Source organism: Manis pentadactyla, chromosome 3 (genome assembly GCF_030020395.1).
Source record: "Manis pentadactyla isolate mManPen7 chromosome 3, mManPen7.hap1, whole genome shotgun sequence".
Taxonomy (NCBI): Eukaryota; Metazoa; Chordata; class Mammalia; order Pholidota; family Manidae; genus Manis; species Manis pentadactyla.
In genome coordinates, this window is record NC_080021.1 from 213507126 (window position 1) to 213520333 (window position 13208).

Consider the following 13208-nt stretch of genomic DNA (forward strand, 5'->3'; position numbering starts at 1 on the left):
AAAGACTGGATTGTCAGGGACCCCGTCTGCATGGGCTTCTCCAGAACGAATCGCTGTTCAGTCCTTTCCCCACTTTCCTGCCCAAGTCCCCCCTTGGCTCCGTGAGTGCGCGGTTTGCTCCCACCACAGAGCCCGGGGCTGCAGGTCCGTGCCTGCTGCCTCCAGCTGTCTTCTCCCTCTCAGCCAGTTGGTCCTTTCCAGTCTGCAGCCCAAGCCTCCCTCAGGCAGGGAGTCCTGCCCTGCAAAGAACTTACTTTACCTGGTGATTACATATTGATTAGTGAAGTTATTCAGTTACTGTTTCCCCCTTTAGACTAAACTCCATGACAGCAGGGATCCTGGACTGTCTCCCTCACCTGGACATCACAGGACCTGGCACCACAGCCAATGCACAGTAAGGAAAGAAGGAATGAGCAAATAAACATATCCTGGGAGGGTTGAGCAGGGCTGTGTGACGGGTCAGGAGGGGATCAAATTTGGCTCCTAAGGTGCTGGAGCTGAGTAGCGCCTTGCTGTAAATCAAGGTCTCTCCCTTTTCACCAGGGCTGCTGTACGGTCTAGTGGGCAGTGAGGTGGTGCACTGGTAGAGAGCATGTAGGACCCAGCTTCACTGCTAGCTGGGGGCTGGGGACTCCTGAGGCCTTCAAGAGCATGACGGAGAAGGTGCATTGACTTGAGAGTCTAGAGGTCTGGCTTCTGGCCATGCCTTTGCCTGACCATGACCTTAATCAGGTCACTCACCCTCTTGAGCCCATTTGTCTATAAAATGATGGGAGTCCTGTGGCTCAGAGAAGTTGGTAAGGCAGTGGCTTCCGATAGGTTTGCTTTTTTGTTAAGGCTGAAAAGGTAGCCCAATGTCAAGAATCTGGGGCAAGCCTCTCCCTGGGCAGGGCTAGGGAAGTATCCCAAGGGGATCTGGTCCTGGAAATGGGAGCATCACCCGAAAAGGATGCACTGAGTCGGAGCAGATTCTCTCTATAGACTTACTGAGCTGCATTACTGGTAAGGGCCACTGGCAGAAGTTGGCTCTTTTAATTCATCTTGAAGTCAAGATCTATCTTCACTTTGGTTTCTTCCATTTATAATTCATACCATTGGCCCAGCCCTCCCGGTTTCAGGGCTGCTTTTCATGTCTTTCGTAATGCCAAAGGCAACCCCCAAGTCCTAACTGCTTGCTGGTTTTCATCTGTTTGCTGGACCAATTCCTTGAAAGCCTCCCAAGCTTCAATGACTCTTAAACATCTTGTGGGATGTTTTCCTTTTTTGACAGCAGGCCTAGCTTGCATACGTTTTGTGAGCAAACAGTGCTCAAAACTTCAGAACACAGCAGGTAGAAAGGCTCCTCCAACAAATGTTGCAGGACTCAATGACCTGGGGTAGAGCTGGGCAGCCCTCAGGGGGCCGATCGCTGAGCAGTGCTGGGCGAAGGTGTGCAATGAGCTTGCTGACCCAGCTCTCATTGATCAAGAATGTAATGTTACTCTAATGGGGAACAGGGAGATACATGCACCTGTAAACAGTGGAGTATAGGGCCACTACCTGCAGGGCAGCCTGCCAAAAGTCTGCAGGAACATTGCTGCCTCCCTTTCTTCTTCAACTCTTGAGACAGCAAATGAGCCCCCTGCCCCTCACCTTTGAAAGAGGTTGCATAATGGGCCTTTTTTTGTTCCTGCCTCTGCCCTCATGGAGCTTGGATGTAATGGGTCTGTCTGATTCCCCTTTGGGGCTGCTGGGTAGGGGTTGCTGGTGATCGTGCCACCCCCCTCTGGCTTTGGAGACAAGCCCACCTCAAGCTTTGCTGTGGAGGCAGTGAGGTCCTGGCACTTAAAACATTTTTTCATCCCTTTTGGCCTCAGCCCTGTAATTCTGCTCAGCCCTTGGGCCCACTTTTTTTGTGTGCCAACATAAGATTTGTGCCTGGCATCCTTCCCTGAGCCCTGCTAGTGGTTGTGCATGGCCCAAACCACTGAGCTAGAATGAATCTTGTAAGTTTGCTTGCACCACCTGCAGGGGTGTGTGTGTGTTTTCTTTAGAATGTGCAAATCAGAGGATAAGTTCATTTTGAATTCCACCTCCTTCCCCAGAGTGCTCAACATGGGCAGGGCAGACCCTCGCACTCCTAAGAGGGAAGGAGTACCCCCAAGCTATCTACACCGCACCTCCCAACACTGGGATTCCTGCAGTCAGAGTAGTCTGTGTACAGTATCTGCAGTTTCTATTTGATTTTGGAAATTAGATACCTCCCAAGAGACCGCATCTTTGACAGCTTTGCACGATAGAAAGTCCTTCCTTATCCTGTGCCCAAATTCTTCTCCCCTGGCTTTCTGTTCTACTCCACAGGACCAACGTGCTTAAAATAATGACAGCATTCCCGAATTCCTCTCGCCGTCTCCTTGGACTTCTTCAGGCTAAATATGACACTGAGCTATTTTCTCTAGCGTCTAGGCCATGGGTACCTGCTTCCCCATCTGTCTGCCCACCTCCCTCCACATCAGGGCCCTAACAAATATTCTTACGCGACATGTTTCTGACAGAATTTTGTTGGATCTGAGGTGATGGAATCCGTAACTTGGAAGAACACTTCTTTGGCAAACAAATCACTTTTGTGTGACTGTTACTTTAACCAGGCTGTCTCCGCCAGACGTCCTCTTCATTGCACATCTGAGTCTCTGGAGCTGGTTTCCCTTGTTTCTGTTTTTGTTATTTTTTTTTTTACCGTTAGCTTCTGCCGTCTCTCCTCTTACTTTTCCAAGTAAGAGTATGAGAATTGAAAGCCCCCTTCAGTTTGGGAGATCTGGGTCCTGAGAGTGGACTCTTCGTCTGAATTTCCTCCACTGCCTCACCCCGATTCCCTTGCAGAGCTTCCTCTCCCTGGGATCGCTCCGCCTTCCTCAGCCTCACGGGCGCTGGTGCTAACGCAGCTGGGCAAAGGGATTCCTGCCTTGCATGTATGTCTTTGCAGAGGGAAGGCGCTGGGGCCAGCTGCTGCCTTCCTCCCGCTTCCTCTTTGCCCTTTCAACACACTGTCTCCCCAAGCTCTGGCCTCTCTCCCCACTCTTGCCCGCTAGACCCTGGCCAGGCTGGGGGTGAAATGGGAATGCTATTAGGTATTCAATAACTAAACTACCAGTTCCCTCCTTTCCCTCCACTGAGTGGTCCTCCTTTCCCCAGAATGGGCCTCCAGGGACCTCCAGCCACCAGGCTTTGTTGAAAGGCCTTAAGACTGAGGTCAGGGGACAACCAGCAGCAGGCCTGTGAGTACTGGAGACTTCAACCCAGCACTTCTCTGCCTACAGTTTTCCTTGTGGAAACGTTTCCCTTTTAATGGGTGTAACGGTCTAAGCCCCAGTGGAAGGAATGGGGCAGTGTGTCCTTCCTGAGTGGACAGCTGAAGCTTGAAGCCTCACTGATGACCTGTAGGGAGCCAGTGACAAGACCTGGTAACCCTGAGAACTCTCAGAGGCAGAGGATCAGGGACAGGGTATTCTGCACCTGGGGTTTATCCAGGGCACGATTGGCACTCAGCTCTGGACAGCAGAACTCAGGTGGCCTGACCAGGGTTTCCTCCTGCTGTCTTTGGAAAGGATTACGTTGTCATGAGCCTTTGCCCAGCCTGGTACCTGTAGAAAGCGTTGAAATGCTGCTAGTCCTGCATTGGATAAAAATTTGCACTCACTGGCTGGATACAGTGGGCACATTCTGCAAGTGGGGACCTCAGCCTTAGGACTAAAAGTGCCCGGGGCCAGTTTTGACACACCTTGAGAACTTCCATTCTGCAGGAGAGAGGGAGGACCAGAGAGACCCAGTCTGAGGGAGGAGGCCCAGCTAAGTGAAGAGGGGACAAGTCCGTGAAACAAAATTCAGGTGGATTAATCATTAATTGTAGAAAAATGAAACCATGAAAGAACTAGTTGTGTGTGTTTCGTTTTGTTTTTTTAACAAAAGGTGACCACTTATTTGCTTTTGCAATGGAGGAGAATAAGATGGAAAAGAAGAAATCCTAAGGGAAAAAAATAGATTTTGACTAAATACAATGTAAAATATGTTTAGGAAAAGCAAAACAACAAAACACAACAAAAACCACTACAAATTTAGAAAAAAACCTTTGCAACATATAGAAGAAGAGCATTTGAAATTAATAAGAAAAAGAAATGGTCCAGTTTTTAAATAGGAAAGGACATAAGCCATCCACAGAAGTAAACTCCAGGCTAATAAGTACATAGTAAAGATATTTTACCTCTTAGGTAGAAAGCAATCAAAGCAAAAATGAGAGGCCATTTCTCTACCTATCCAGGTGGCAATACCCAGTACTGACAAGGGTGGGGGAAAAATGGGACATTCATACCCTGACATTGGAAATATAAGTCAGTATAAATATAAGAAGATAGAATGGTACCATGTTTCAAACTGCACATTTTAAATGCACATTCCCCTTGATACAGCAGTACTACTTTTAAAATTTAACCTAAGAAGATAATGTAACAAGTAACCAAAGATGTATACATTTATTCATCCCAGTGTTATTTATAATAGTGAAAAGTTGGAAGCCACCATAATGTCTATCAGTAAATCTGGAACATTCCTACCATGCTGTAGTAGAGAATCACTAAAAGTGATGTTGTAAATGTGTATATTAGCCTTTATGGCATCCAGAAATATCCATGGCATATTGTTGAGTGTGGAAAAGCCACTTACAAAAGAACATATATTGTATGAGACTATTTAGGTTAAAATATACATGTGTACATACAACATGAATTACATTACATAATAATATCTACATAATGGCCTCTCTGTTTAACACCAATAGATACCTATATTTGTTGAATGAGATCATGTATTTATATAATAAATGCTTTATAAATACCAGCAGTTAGGAGATGAGAGTGGATAGGATGGTTGGAGTCAGATGTTGAGGTGTATTTTATTTCAAGCTAAGAAATTTGGATTTTACCCTGTGGCCATGGGGAGGCAGTAGAACTCAATTTAATGAGTTCTTATGAGTGTCTATTGTAAAAATGCCAAAGTTGAGGATACTGAGAAGTAACTGGCGGTTACTATGGGGAAGGTTTGGGGTGGCTGAGTGAGGAAGTTGAGGAGGATAAAAGGGCACAGAAATTTCCAATCATAACGCGAGTTGGTCTCAGGGATGGTGGTACAGCATGGAGAATATAGGCAAAGATTCTGTAACATCTTCCTATGTTGACAGATAGTAGCGGCACTAGTGGGGGTGAGGGTTTAATAATACGGGTAACTGTTGAACCACTGTGTCGTGTATATTTGAAACCAGTATAAGAATGTATATTAGCTATAGTTCAATTTTAAAAATACGAAATACAAAAATAAAATGCCAAATTTGATAAGACTCTTCCACAGAGAATATTACCCCAGACAGTGTGGTTTGTATTCAGGAAAGGTCAGCTAATTGGCTCCTGGATGGGTTTCCTTGGAGACTTCATCAGGGTCTTGGCCAGCCCTCAGCCTTGTCCACCGGAAAACTTGACTTTGGAACGTAGGGAAAGTGGGTCTGAATCTACCACTGACGGACCGTCGCTAAGTATAAAGAATGACATATAGAATTAGAATGCTAACCTCCAATGAGACATAAGTGGTATGTTAAATATGACATGTCTAGCATGTTAATTTTCAGCAGACCTACATGGGAAGCTACTTCGACTACTGGTCATTCCAATCAATGATGGCTGCCATTTATTCAACATTTACGAGGTGCCAGACAACGTATTAAGCACTATGCATGCATTATTCCCTTGAGTCTCACAGCAACTCTGTGAGGTAGGAACTACTATTTATTATCTCAGTTTTAAAAATTTAAAAAGTATCTCCAATTTCTAATAATGAACACTGAGTCATTCTGTCCCTGAGGTGGTGCCTGTAATGAACTGAATATTAACTGATTTGCCAAACCCTGAGGTTGGCCATAGGCAACAGCTGGCCACAATCAAGCAGAAATGGTATGTGAGAGATTGGACTTGATAATGTCCAGAGGTACAGGTACGTATGGATCAGAGACCCAAATGCCCAGGACACGTACTCCTCCTGTATTGCCTCCTTTGCCTCGATATGAACTCAGAGCCGCAGGTTACGCAGACTGCTGAAAAATCACAGCCCTGTTCACGAGTGTCTCTGAAAGCTGGTGAGAAAAGTTCCCTGTGGAGATGCATTTGGTTGTCCATTTTTTGGACTGAGAGTTGACCAGCAGTGCATTTGTACATAGATTCATGGGCAGTGGCTAATGGTTGGGCTGGATGGTCAGAGATTTGGAAAGAAAAAGTCTGGAAGATGGTCACAGGAGGGCTTTGGGAAGGGATACCTGGATAGACCTTTCAGAATGCTCACAGCATGTGAAGATATTTGTAATGGTATCTATTGCTATGTAACAAAACATCCCCAAACTTAGTGCCTTAAAACAATAAACAATTCATTTTTCTCATGATCCTGTAGATCAGCTTCACTGGGCTTCTTTTTTGAACTTTTAGGTTCTAATAACCAGGATCTTCCTGCAATGTTGTGATTTTTCTATCTCATATATAATATTTGGTCTTTGTCCATGGTTCCTAGCTCACAGCAGCTCCCAAACCCCTCAGAATTTCCTAAGCAATAACAGCAATGGGAACATCTTTTGTTATTATATTTGGTTTCTTGTCTTCAGTTCCTGAGAAATCTTCAGAGCCATAAAAGTGAAATGGGTGCCTTGCTATTCATAACAAGCCCCTTTCAGCCACCAATGAGCTTATATTAATGAGGGGACTTTTGAAAATCCCCTAAAGATGGGAAGGACTGGTTGCCAGAGGAACCCACCATGAATAGAGGACTGGAACTCTCACCTGGCAGCTCAGTCATATCTCCAGTTCTTACCAAGGAAGATATACCAGCTTGGCCAGCCCAGTAGGGCCCAGGGTGCATGTTGCAAGGCCCAACATCCTCAAGAACATCCATTCAGAGGTACCATGTCTTAAGATCCCAGGTTTTCCCCACCAGGGCCCTAACCTTCACCCAACAGACTTGCTTGGGCTGAGCCTTCAAACTTCTCTGGAGCTCTTCAGCCGGCCACTCACTATGTCCGTCCTGCTACTACCAGCAACGAGAGCCTCTTTGTAGGTCACTGCCAGAGCTCTCTGGCAGTCACTCAGCCATTAGCTGCTCCTTGACAGCCTCCAATCTCTCATTATCCTTCCACAGTAAAACTTAGCTGTAACCAGCCAACTGCCATCTCTGTCTCTGTAGGCATTGTTCTCCCCATCTTTTCCAAATGCTGGCCTCACGGTACTTACCACGGGATCCTTCTCCTTGGGGATATTTTTGCAGGTCACCACCAGTGAGATCGTTAGCATTTGAGCACCACCTTGTTCCAGAGACTGTGCTCCAGGAGGAGGGCATCCTTTTTGCGTTCCGGGCAGTGGACAAGCCCATCCTAAATCTGCATTTTAGCACCTGTTTTCCCTGACCACTCCTGGTACTTCTTATGCCAGTTTGGGTTCACTGAGAATCAGATGCCAATACAGGATTAAACCTGCAAGGATTTTATTAGGGGAAATGGGCAGAGAGTTGAGAGAGCCATCAGACTGTGATGCAAGTCTGACCCCAAGAAGGAGAGAGGAAGCTTCTATCCTATATTACCATGCAGTCTAAGGGAGATTCACAAAGGCTGTTGGACAGTCCTGGACCCCAAGGCGATTGTCAAAGGAGTTCCACTGTCACCCAGAGACACACCTGCCTTAGAATCCCTGCTATGTGCTGTCCCTGGGTGCAGCCCATGTGTGGTACTGCTTCTGAACAAATGCTTTGCTGGGTTTCATAGTGCAGCAGCTGGGCCCCTGGGCAAATAAGCCCCCAATAGTTGGAGGTCTGCAAGGTGCATTCTCAGGGTCACTAGAGGATTAACTCACTTTCCTCAGGATAACCCTACAAAGTAGGTGCTCTGGATATTACCTTCCTGCAAATGAGAAAACTAAGACATAGTGAGGTTTGGACACAAAGCTGGTCCATGGCCACATAGTTGGGCATTGGCAAAGTCATCATTCTTACTTAGAACTGACCAAATTGAAAACTTCTTTCTCAACTTCTGTTCTTCCAGTCTCTCCCTGCTGCCCACGTTAATGGCTGTTTCCCTTTGGGGGTACCTCACCATTGCCTCTGCTATCTGTACTTCAGTGATGGTGCTCTTTGCTATACCCTATCCTCTTCCCTGATGCTCCCAAGGACAGCAGCTCCCAGGATCTGGAAAAGCACTGAATTCCAGTGCACCTGAGCACTGACAGTTTCTGCTGAGAAGCTGCCTCTTGGGCACCAGGGCGGGTGGGTTGTGCGTCTCTCTGTATTAGTTGTATTTTGCTACACAACACTTTTATCATAAACTTAGCAGCTTAAAACCACACACATTTATTATCTCAAAGTTTCTGTGGGTCAGGAGTCTGGCATAGCTTAGCTGTGCCCCTTGCTTGAGGGTCTCACAAGGCTGTAATCAGGGTGTTAATGGGGGCTGCAGACTCATCTGAGGCTTGACAGGGGAAGGATCTGCTTCTGAGCTCATGTGATTGTTAGCATCATTCCATTTCTTGCAGGTTGCTGGGCTGAGTGCCTCCAATTTCCTGCTGGCTGTTTGTTGACTGGAGGTGGCTCTCAGCTCTGTAATGAGTGGTCTTCATACGGCAGCTCACACATGGCAGTTTGTGTCTTCAAAGCCAGGAAGTGGGAGTCTTCTAGCAAGATGGGCTACAATCTTATGTAACATAATCACAACATCCTAAAAATGTTGCCTTATTCTACTGGTTAGAAGCAAGTTAGGTCCTGCCCATACTCAGGGAAGGAGACCACATAAAGCCATGGACTTGAGATGGCGACTATGGGGGCTACTCTAGAGTCTGTATAAACCAACACAGCCTCCTTATTGGTCAGCATCTCTAATGAAAACAGCTCCTTGAACTGTCCCAAAGCTTGTCTCCATGAACTACAAGTCTGCAGAAGCAGTTGGCTTGGAGATTGCTCCTTGGTGACTTCTCCAACCCTCCTTTGTCCTGTGGTTCAAAAGTTCCTTCCCTTCATTGAGGATGACTCAAACACATGAGATGCTGAGTGCTGGCTCACTCCGCGACGAGTGTATCACATTTTGACAGTAGGCAATCTGCACTGTAGCGGGTGTAACTGAGATCCTCTCCCCAGCCTGTTACACGGTGTTTGAGATGGGAGTGACAGGATTGATCAGACCTTACAATAACTTCTAAAAACAACTTTATTGAGGTATAATTCATATACTATATAACTCTCCTACTTGAAGTGTACCATGCAATGGCTTTCAGTGTATTCACAGAGTTGTCCAACCGTCACCACAATCACTTTTAGAACATTTTCAGTATCTCAAAAAGAAACTCCACATGCCTTAGCCATCACCCCAGATTCTTCCATTCCTCAGTCCTAGGCAATACCTGATCTATTCTCTGTCTCTGTAGATTTGCCTATTCTGGATATTTCATATAAATGGAATCATGTGATTTGGCTTCTTTCACTTAGCATGTTTTCAAGGTTCAGCTATCTTATAGAGTATATCAGCATTTACTCTTTTAATAGTCTGTTCGTGGATACCACATTTTATTTATCCATCAGTTGATGGACATTGGGTTCTTTCTACTTTTTGGGTATTATGAACAGCGCTGTTATGTTTACATACAAGGTTTGGATGGAAGTGTTTTCATTGCTCTTGGGTATAGATCTAGGAGTGAAATTGCTGGATCTTATGGTAAGTCTGAAGTTAACCGCTCATGGTCTGCCAGACTGTCTTCCCAAAGTGCTGCACCATTTTACATTCCCACCAGCAGTTTATGAGTGTTCCACTTTCTCCACCTCTTCACCAGCCCTTGTTAGTGTCCATCTTATTTGTTAAAACCATCCTAATGGGTGTGAAGTTATATCTCATTATGGTTTTGATTTGCATTTCCAGATGGCTAATGATACTGAGCATCTTTTCCTGTGCTTATTGCCCATTGGCATATCTTCTTTGGAGAGCTATCTATTCAGATCGTTTTCTCATTTTAAAATTGGGTTTATAATAACTTTTTGAAATATTACAAAATAATCTATGTTCACTGAGGAAAATCGAGAAGCTATGCATAATCATCATAAGAATAATTAGATGTCAATTAACAAACATATATTGCAAGTACTGTGCTAAACCCCTTCTGTGCTTGGGCTAAGTCACACAGGCAGAAATAACAGTTGCTAATGTTTATTGAGCTCTTGTTAGGTGCCAGGACCTCTTCCATATATCCTCTCATTTAATTCTCTCAACAGCCTTTTAGAAGAGGATGCTATTTTCAGCATGTTCATTGTTCAGTAAAGAAACCAAGGCACAGTGATGTTAAGTAACTTGCTCATACATACACAGCCCACTGGTGACACAGCCAGGGTTTGGACTCAGGCAGTCTGTCTCCCCAGCTTTTGCACTCAAACCCCACCCTGTGCATTTCTGAACTCAGAGGTTTTGAACAGAATCATTGCATTACATTTTCTCTTGTACTCTTTAAGTGAAATGGTTAAGTATCTTCTTTGATTATTATTTCTTTCCTTTGTGCAAAATAGCAGAGATTTCCCTCAGAGATCCCTGAAGACTTAGAAGTGGCTTGATTTCCACAGACTTCACATATTTTCTGTTTGATTCTTTTTCATCCATAAGCTTTGGGAGGCACAGAAACCAACTCTTTCCATACTCTGATGTTCCTGCAAAATGCATTTGAAGTTTGTCAAAATGACGTTGTACTTCTCTGTGTGTCCAACAGTCATTCACAGGAAGGTAGGATGGAGGGCCTCCCTTCTCGTGGGAGGCGGAACAGGCTTTCTGTGGTTGCAGATTTTCTAGGGCTTCACAGACCTGGCTTCAGCCGTCTCTGCAATTCATTATCTCTGCGACTTTAATCAAACGACTTAACCTCTCCGCTCACCTCATCGTGCCTGGCACTGAGTAAAGGATGTGAAAGCAGGGAGACAAGAGACAGGCTCATTTCCCAGCTTTGCACTGGTGTGGTCTTAGGCAAGTCCTTTTCTCTCGTGGGGCCTAATTTCGCCCAGCTGTGAAATAAATGGCTTGGACCCGAGGCTCTTCGAGGTTTCTTCTGGCTTTAACGTTCTGTATTCTGTGTCCACCTCTGAACTGTAAAGAATGGAATTAAGGTAATGTCTCTCACAAAACGATTTTTTGTTGAAAACAGTAAGTCCTAGGAGAAGATCTCGGGGGAAAATTGTGTGAACCTAGAAGGATGTATGGGGAGTGAAATGCACCACTATTTCTAGGAAGGGGATGGGCGTGGCGGGGCGCCGAGCTGGGTGTGCGGGTAGCGGAGCATCCTTGCCGGCCTAGAGGGTGCCTGCGGCTGGCGCGGAGGCCGAGGCCAGGACCGAGGCTGCAGCGGCTGCGCACTGGCGCACCCAGCCGGCCGATCTGCGTGTCTCCTCCTCTGCGACGAGCTGGTTGTGGGTGGCGGGGTGGGGGCTGGTCCGGTGCCGCGCGCCGATTGGCTGTGCGGCCCGCCGCTCAGGCCCAGGAGCGGACCGTTCCTCCTGCGGCTGGGCATCGGCTCCGCTCCCGCGTTGGCCCGCGCTCCGTCTGCGCCCGGCCCGGCCTCGGCCCGGCTCGGCCCGGCCCCAGCCTCCGAGCGAAGGCGCTGCTGCCGCCTGGGCCGCTCCCAGGGCCATGAGGAGGCGGCGGCAGCCACTGCGGCCCACGTCAAGGTGACCGGCCGGGACTGCGGCGGCGGCGGCGGCGGTAGCGAGAGCGGGCGGTGAGAGGAGCCGCCCGCGGGGCGGGGCGAGGCCCTGCGGGCCGGGCCGGAGGGAGCTGCAGGTGCGGGGGGCGGGACCCGGAGGGCCGCTGGGTCGGGGAGGGGCCTCGGGGCGGGAGGCGGGGCCGGGGGGCGGGGGTGGTGTCGGGCGGGTTTCCGAGCGCGGGGCCCGGCCCAGGCGGGGTTGGTACGAAGAACAGCCGGTGTGGGCTGGAGGGCGGCAAGGCCGCAGGTGCCGGGGGCGGGGGTGGAGGAGGCAGGAGGGAGGGGCCGGGGGGGGCTGCAGGTGTGGGGGGCGGGGCCAGTGGGACCACAGGTTTGCCAGTGGGGCTGCGAGGTGAGGCCATGAGGAAACCACAGGTGCAAGGGGTGGGTCTAGGGAGACCTGCAGGGGCTGGGGCGGGGCCCCGAGTGGCTGCCGGTCCGGAAGCCGAGCTCCAGGTGAGCAGTGGGCAGAGTGAGGGGTCGCGGGAGGAGGGAATGCCGCCTTCTCCGCTGTCCGGGGGGTTTGGGTGGGAGCAAGAGCTTTTGCCTCTCTGAGGATTCTGGGGGCTTCGAGGGTTGCCGCTGGGCCGGAAGGGCCCGCCTGGCCTGCCTATGCCTCTACTGAGTAGGACTTGGGTCTCAGCTGCCCTGGTTGCTAGGCCGGCAGCTCCCCTATGCCACGCCGGGCGCAAAGTGGGGCGCGCCGTTTTTCGCTGTTGGCTGTTGAAGGGGTATGCCTCTGTTGGGGGCGGCTGGCTGTTATCCAGTGATGAGCTGTTGAGAAATGTGTGTGCTTGAAGAGTAGTTAATGTGAAGCTTGAAGGGTCCTGGCTTTCTGGCTCCTGGTACCAGATGCTGCTGCAGAGTTTAACAGTGGTAATCTCCAAAAGATAGAATTTTGGCAGCCTGGTGAGGGGGAAGAACAGGAATGAGGGTTCAGAAACTTTTGCCTTTGTTTTATCTTGGGAGAGCCTTTCACCACTCTGAGCCTTTTATCGTTCCTTGCAAAATGAGCATCGTGGTACCTGTCTTGTGTGCCTCCCAGGGGCCTTGGGAGGACAGGATGGAAAAATGCTTAGTGAGCAAATCCTTGGGTAAAGTTAGGAGTCTCTCTCTTCTGTGCCGGTTTGCAGATTGGATTTGGGGACTGGGTGGGGGGATCTAAAAAGGAGGGTATTTCTAATCACTAGACCAATTTCTTGTTCGAGTTGGGGATGAGGTTTGTGACAGGAAGTCCCCAGAAGAAATCCTGTCCTGGATCGTGACTCAGATGGAGGCCTCTGAGGGAACTGTGGCAGAGAGCAATGGCAGATGGAAAGCAGAGGAACATTTCATTGTTGCCTGACCTTTAGACCCCAACCCCAGGGAGGACTCTGAGCTGCAGCATGAAGCTTGGACTTGAGCCTCATGGAATTCGCCCTCCCTGTCTAAGTA

The 13208-nt window shown here is 48.2% G+C and overlaps 1 protein-coding gene across 12 annotated transcripts in view; it reads left to right on the forward strand.

Annotated features, from left to right (window-relative positions):
• Positions 1 to 11577: 11577 nt before the first annotated feature.
• The window catches only part of RALGPS1 (Ral GEF with PH domain and SH3 binding motif 1), a 286396-nt gene continuing 284765 nt past the window's right edge, over positions 11578 to 13208 (forward strand). Inside the window, exon 1 of one of the 12 annotated variants that reach the window (XM_057499045.1) lies at positions 11578 to 11739. The gene's annotated coding sequence lies outside the window, so the exon portion shown is untranslated. Of the gene's footprint in view, positions 11852 to 12111; positions 12231 to 13208 lie in introns of those variants that run through there. The other 11 variants (XM_057499050.1, XM_057499046.1, XM_057499043.1 and 8 more) reach the window with 11 other exon arrangements.